The sequence below is a fragment of the Theobroma cacao genome, chromosome 9, assembly GCF_000208745.1.
Source record: "Theobroma cacao cultivar B97-61/B2 chromosome 9, Criollo_cocoa_genome_V2, whole genome shotgun sequence".
In the NCBI taxonomy this organism is placed as follows: Eukaryota; Viridiplantae; Streptophyta; class Magnoliopsida; order Malvales; family Malvaceae; genus Theobroma; species Theobroma cacao.
Genome location: NC_030858.1, coordinates 12,698,190 through 12,706,154, shown reverse-complemented (window position 1 = coordinate 12,706,154; position 7,965 = coordinate 12,698,190). Strand labels below are relative to the sequence as shown.

The window sequence follows — 7,965 nt, the reverse complement described above, 5'->3', positions numbered from 1 at the left end:
GACCACTAAGAGAAAACAATCTAATATTCGACTTCAAGAATTGTCCTTATTTGATGCTTTGAGCAAATCTGTAGGTTGCAGACTCCCTAGCTTCCCCTATTTTGTGAGATTGCGGAGCTCCATTCATGGTGTATTTCTACCTCAATCTGGTGTCCCGTTTAGGCTGACATCTTCAAATTCCATTCTAACTTCTTGCTTTTCGGCCTCAAGCCGCCCTTTTTTGATTTTCAGCATGAGCCTCCCCCTTTAAGTACGAGCTGCCCTTTTTGGGTTTTCAGCACGAACCCCTTACGTTTTTTTTTTATTTTTTTTAAGCATAGTACTTCTTCACCGCATCCGCATTTATAGGATTAGGCAAATCTCCCCCATCCATGTCAACCAAAATCAAAGCTCCTCCTAAAAAAGCCTTCTTTACCATGTATGGCCCTTCTCAATTCGGCATCCACTTTTCCCGAAAATCAGTTTGATTAGGGAGTATTCTCTTGAGAACCAACTCTCATTCTCGGAACTGCCTGGGATGAACTTTTTTCTTGTATGCTCGCATCATCCTTCGTTGGTACATCTGACCATGACAAAGAGCCGCAAGCCTTTTCTCCTCAATTAGATTAATTGCTCGTAGCGGGAACGGACCCACTCAGCATCTTCCAATTCTGTTTCCATCAACACCCTCAATGATGGGATTTCTACTTCAATAGGTAGAACTGCTTCTGTACCATACACTAATGAGCACGGAGTTGCCCCAGTGGAGGTACGCACAGAAGTTTGATATGCATGCAAGGCAAAAAGAAGTTTCTCATGCCAGTCTTTATAAACTTCAGTCATCTTTTCGACAATCTTTTTGATATTTTTATTGGCTGCCTCTACCGTTCCGTTCATCTTCGAACGGTAAGTTGTCGAGTTATGATGCTTGATCTTGAATTTAGTGCAAACCTCCTTCACCATCGCACCATTCAAATTGCTTGCATTATCAGTAATGATCTTTTTCGGTAGCCCATACCGACATATGATCTCCTTTTGGATGAACCTACACACCACCTTTTATGTCACATTGGCATAGAAAGCTGCTTCTACCCATTTCGTGAAATAATCAATGGCCACCAATATGAATCGATGTCCATTAGAGGCTTTCGGTGTAATAAGCCCAATCACATCCATTCCCCACATTGAAAATGGCCAAGGTGCTGTGAAAATGTGCAATAGGCTGGTGGAGCAAGGATTCTATCAGCGTATACTTGACACTTGTGGCATTTTCGAGCAAAGTTTATGCAGTCTGATTCCAATGTCAACCAATAATAACCAGCTCTCATAATTTGTCTAGCCAACATATGTCCATTAGCATGAGCTCCACAAGTTCCTTCGTGGACTTCTTTCATTATTTTGTTGGCTTCCGTAACATCCACACATCTCAAGAGTACTTGATCTCGACTCCTTTTGTAGAGCACTTCTCCACTAAGGAAGAAACCCATTGCTAATCTTCTAAGAGTTCGCTTGCATTGTTTGTGACATTCTTAGGATATGCCTGGTGCTTGATGTATTGCATGATATCATGATACCACGGCTTACCATCAACTTCTTCTTCAACATTCAAGCAGTGTGCGAAGACTTCACGGACTTCCAAATCAAAAGGGCGTACATCAGCCGCTTCTTTTATTTTGAACATCGCTGCGAGGGTGGCCAAAGCATCAACAATCTGATTCTCTTCTCGAGGCAAATGGTTGAAGCTGATTTCTTTGAACTGTTTGCTTAATTCTGTAACCAGCTTTTTATATGGAACTAGTTTAGAATCTCTAGTTTTCCATTCGCCTCTCATTTGACATATCACCAAAGCCGAATCTCCGTAAACATCTATTGCGTCAGCCTTCATCTCGATTGCTGCCTGTAATCCCATTACCAACGCTTCATACTCCTCCATATTATTAGTACAATTGAAATTCAATCTCGCTGTGGCTGGATAGTACTTTCCATTTGGAGAAATCAACACTGCCCCGATTCCGTGCCCTAAAGCATTGGATGCTCCATCAAAATACATCTTCCATGGATTAAGTTCATTGGGACCATCATTTTCTATGTGCAAGACGGCCATCAAATCTTCATCTGGAAAATTGAAACTTACAGATTCATAATCCTCATTAGCTCGATCTGCAACGAAATCAACGATAGCGCACCCTTTGATTGATTTTTGGGACATATACACAATATCATACTCAGACAATAGCACTTACTATCGAGCTATTCTTCCAGACAGGCAGGGTTTTTAAAAAATATACTTGATGGGATCTAATTTTGCCACCATCCATATTGTGTGATACAACATGTATTGTCGGAGCCTTTGGGCGGTCCATGCTAGCGCACAACACATCTTTTCGAGCGCAGAGTATTTGGACTCATACTCCATGAATTTCTTGCTCAAGTAATATACGGCCCGTTCTTTCTTTCCAATTTCATCACGTTGTCCCAATACACATCCCATTGAATTCTTGTTCACAGTCAAATACAAAAGAAGAGGTTTTCCAACCGTCGATGGCACCAACACTAATGGATTTGTGAGATATTCTTTGATTTTATCAAAGGCTATTTGACATTCTTCATTCCACTCTCCTAGGTCTCGTTTTTGAAGCAGTTTGAAGATTGGATCGCATTTGCAGGTGAGCTAGGATATAAATCAAGCAATGTAATTCAACCTCCCTAAAAATCCTCTCACTTCTTTTTATGTTTTGGGAGGTGGTAGCTCTTGAATAGCTCGTATTTTATCCGGGTCCACTTCAATTCCTTTTTCACTTACTATGAACCCTAATAATTTCCCAAAAGTTACACCGAAAGTGCATTTTGCAGGATTCAACTTGAGCTGGAACTTTCGCAATCTCTCGAACAGTTTCTTGAGATTGACAGTATGATCCCTTTCTGTATGAGATTTTGCAATCATGTCATCCACATATACCTCTATCTCTTTATGCATCATATCGTGGAACAAAGCTACCATTGCCCTTTGGTAGGTGGCGCCTGCATTCTTCAATCCAAATGGCATTACTTTGTAACAAAACGTTCCCCACATGGTTACGAACGTTGTTTTTTCCATATCTTCGGGTGCCATCTTAATCTGATTGTAACCAGAAAAGCCATCCATGAATGAGAACAAAGCATGTTTTGCTGTGTTGTCCACAAGAGTATCAATATGTGGCAAAGGGAAGCTATCCTTCGGACTCGCTCTGTTCAAATCCCTATAATCGACGCACATTCGAACTTTTCCATCCTTCTTAGGAACTGGAACTATATTAGCCACCCATTCAGGGTACTTAGCCACCTCTAAAAATCCAGCATCGAATTGCCTTTTTACTTCCTCTTTAATCTTCAGCAACATCTCTGGCTTCATCCTTCTCAACTTCTGTTTAATAGGCTTGCAATCTGGTTCCAAAGGTAACTTGTGAACAACCATGTCAGTATTAAGACCTGGCATGTCCTGATATGACCAAGCAAACACGTCCACATATTCACGGAGTAATTCTTCTAGCTTCTGCCGTTCATCAGATGACAGTGAGGTGCCAATCTTAACCTCTTTCTTCTCTTCCCCATTTCCGAGGTTAATCATTTCTGTGAGTTCCTGATGAGGTAAAATCTCCTTTTCTTCCTGTTCCAACATTCTCGACAAATCAGGGGGTAAGCTGTAGTCATCCACCTCCTCTTCATTTTTCAATTCATCAATGTTCGGAATTATCTCAAAATCGATATTCAAATCGTTGTCTAGATTGTCTTCGTGTTCATTATTTAAAGACCTGCAAACAGGTAAAGTTGGACGGGTGTATGGGCAAGTATTTATTGGCTAAAAGAATAGATGAAAGGAAATATGCAAAAAGATTGATGAATTATGAAACACATTATGCATTGTCATTTATTCAAATGATGAAGGTAACAGAAAGCCCTACTTAAACAGGAAATTAATCTTAACACCCTTGGGCATAGGCATTTAGATAAAATTGTTCATTACATTTTGGAAGACTTAAAGATGATGGGCAGTTCCGTGGCTGTCCAATTGCTTAGCTCCTCTCCTGGCAGTACTGGATACACCACAGGGATCTTCCCATCAGGTTCTGCATCTCTGATCATATGGATTGATAGCTCATCAAATATCCGTAGAACCTGATTGACCTTTGTTGGTGCTTCGAGATGAATGAAACCTGCAGAGCGAAAAGTCTCATATAAGTGTGGGATTGTCTGTTCCCCAAATTTTTCTCCCTTTCCCTCAAGTTGAGCCATCCTTTTAATCTTCTTTCGAGTTGCCAGTTTCTTTCTTTCTTCTTTGGTAGGCTTATACCCCAAACCAAATCTTTCTTCATTCTTTATTGGAGTCAGAGGACGGTTAATTCCTTGTAAATTCTTTCCTAACCCCAAACCGACACGGCATCCTTTGCCCACTGTCTGCTTAACCCCCATTTTAGTTGCTACTGACAAATAAAGAGTCGGTATCACTTTTCTTTCCCCCACATAAGTAGGATTAACAAATTCAAAAAATCTGAAAGAGCATTCCGAGACTTCTTTTGTCGCCTCTACATAGGGAGCAGATGATGGTTGAATAGCCAGTATGTCTTCCTCAACAGATACACTTATCAATTGGCCCTCAACTATAAATTTAACTTTTTGATGAAGGGAAGATGGTATGGCTCCCGCCATATGAATCCATGGACGCCCTAACAAGCAATTGTATGACGGGGCAATGTCCATGACTTGAAATTGGACCTAAAAAATGCAAGGGCTGATTTTTATCGGTAGTTCAATGTCCCCTACCACCTCCCTTGTGGTCCCGTCGAAGGCCCTTACAACCATGCGACTGGTTCTCATATAAGACACGTCTACTGGCAACTTGGTTAAAGTAGAGCGAGGCATGACATTTAATGTTGAACCATTATCGACCAAGACCCTAGATACGGCATGATCCTTGCATTTGATGGTAATGTGCAGAGCTTTGTTACTTCCCCGACCACCCGATGGGATTTCTTCATCATTAAAGGCAATGAAGTTCCCCACTGTAATGTTTCCCACAATGTGGTCTAACTTTTCCACTAATATATCTTGCGACACATAGGCTTGGTTCAAGACTTTAAGTAGCGCGTTCCTGTGTGCTTCCGAATTCAAAAGCAAGGACAACAGTGAGATGCGAGCAGGCATTTTGGTTAATTGTTCTACCACACTGTATTCATTGTGTTTGATAAACTTGAGAAATTCACCCGCTTCTTTCTCAGTAACAGGATTTTTGACCTCATTGTTCGGAGCAACTACAGATTCGACAACTTGGTCCTTGAAAAAAGTATCTGCTTTCTTCAGGCCTCCCTCTCCCTGTGTAGGTTTCCCTTTTTCTACTCTTTCCACTATCTTAGGGGAATAACATCGCCCACTTCGCGTTATACCCCCCACACCAGTTAGATCTTCAAAAGATGCTTGAGGGGTGGATGAAGTTATGCCCAAAATATTACACTCATAATTCCATGGGACAGCCTTATCGCTCTTGTAAGGGAACGGACTGGGAACTTCGATGGTAATACCACTTCTGATCAAAGTAGGGGATGTATCATTCATCGGGCTCCTATTTTCTTCATAGAAGATGGTGAGAGGTTTAGGTTTGTTCGCCCCGAATGAACTCGATGCCATTTCAGCTAGGGTGTCTTCATTTATGGTTCCGACCAACTTCTCTTCAGCTTCTTCATAAAACTCAATTACCGATGAATCCATCAATTCTTGCAACTTACCACGAAAGCTATCACAATTTTGAATGGAATGCCCAGTTGCCCCCATATGAAATTTGCAAGAATAAGCGAGATCAAGCCCTAATTCCTTTGTGACGATGGGTTCTGGAGTGATGGCATTTATCTTGGACAATACCTCAAACACTTTATCCATTGGTGTTTGAATCTCATCAATACTCTTTTTCACCCTTCGAATCATCCCTTCATGTATGGCATTCACAATCGGTCTTTCATGATTAGGTAAAGGATTCCCATCAACACTTGAACTGTCTTTTTTGGTAAAATTTAAAAGTCCTGCCTTAATGAGCGCTTGAACTTTATGTTTTAAAGCAGTACAATTCTCGGTGGAGTGCCCTTGAATTCCAAAATGGTAATCACAATGCGCATTCAGGTCATACCATTTCGGGAAAGGTGGTCGGAGTGGTTTTAAAGGGGTTCGAGCAAAGAGTCAATTTTCTATGAGTTGTGGCAGCAATGTAGTGTAAGGGACTGGAATAGGATCAAACTTTGGTCTTTCTAGGGTAGTTTTAGGTCCTCTTTGACCATGGCCAGGATTATTGGTTGAAGCTACCGGTCTTGGTGGTGGAGTTTGTGGAAGAACATTGGTCTGAAACGTTGGTTGCGGGGTAGGTTGGTACACATATGGGTTTTGTGTGATGTTGCCTATGTTCGGATAAAAGGGTTGGTGTGGGGGGTACGGGTAATATGGGTTAAAGTTGTGGGCTTGTTGGCTGTCGTGAGCGACTGCTTGCACGTTCCCTTCTTTTTTCTTGGGCGTATTCCCTTTCTTTGAGCTGGTAACTTAATGCCCTTCAATTTTTCCACTTTTGATAGCTCATTCTATTATTTCTCCCAATAAGACTAAATCTGCAAAGTTTTTCGTGGCATTGCCGATCAAGCGCTCATAGAATGGAGCTCGGAGTGTGTTTATGAACAGCACAGTCATCTCTTTATCAGTGAGAGGTGGCTGAACTTGCGCTGCTGTATCTCTCCACCTTTGGGCATATTCCTTGAAGTTCTCGCTTTGCTTCTTTTTCATAGTCTGCAATGACAACCGATCAGGGGCTAATTCAGCCACATGCTTGTATTGGGCTATGAAGGCTCTTGCTAAGTCTTTTCAAGTCTTAATACAATTTCGATCTAGTTGTACGTACCACCGAGCAGCTGACCCAGTCAAGCTGTCTTGAAAAAAATGGATCAGTAACTTATCATCGTGAGACTGTGCCGCCATCTTCCGACAATACATGGTAATATGTGCCATGGGACACTTTGTTCCATCATATTTTTCAAAGTTCGGAACCTTGAACTTGGCAGGGATCAATACATCCGGCACTAAGCATAGCTCAGTTGCGTCCATGGTACCAAACCTATCAACTCCTTCGATAGCACGAAGACGTTCTTCCAACAGATCGTACTTTTTCTGGTCCTTTTCATTTTCTCCTGTTTGTGACGAGTCCTTTCTTAGTTTCTCTTGTTCTTTTGGATCGTCTAAATCTGGGACGTGTATTGGTTCAGCAGGATTTATCCCAGAATATGGCCCAAATTGCCCATGAGCCGATTGATGGCCCATCGGGGGTGGTGCATTGTAATAAACGGATGGCATCACTTAAGGGTGGACCCTTTGAGAGGTTTGGGCATGTGGTGGAGTGAACCCTGGGGGATAGGGTGGATCATCCCTTTGGTTTCCACTGCCTTGAGCTGATGGGTTTTCTGACAGAGCTGGCTCTTCGATCGCTCTTTTTCCTTTACTGAAACTCATCATCAATTCCATCATCTTTGCTAGCTGTTCTCTCATTTCTTCCTGAGCTCTTTCCATTCTGTCCATTCACTCTCTTTGTTCTTCTTCCATGATCTTTGCTCGCTGACGCGTATTATGGACACGTTGGTCACTTGGCTTAGGTGGTTGGTCTATTTTTGGAACCTTATTGTAATCATAAACGTGAATTAGATGCATGCATGAATGAAAAACTGAACCCCTTATCTTTATTTACAAGCGAAAATACTTATTGTCATGAAATGAGGATTTATCCACATATGAATGATCATGTACTAAAAGTATATGTCACATAACACCCCTCAACAAAGTAATTCAGTGCATAAGCTATTGTTTCTTGTTGCAATTCAGGAGTCATCTTTTGCATCTACTTCGTCAATGGTTGTCAAATGACATACTTTTCCTATATGCAAAATTATGATGCAAACATGCATATGCAAAAAGTTCAAGTTAGTA

General features: G+C 41.5%; 1 pseudogene; it reads right to left on the bottom strand.

The window, feature by feature from the left end:
* On the bottom strand, window positions 311-7,305 carry LOC108663239 (annotated as a pseudogene).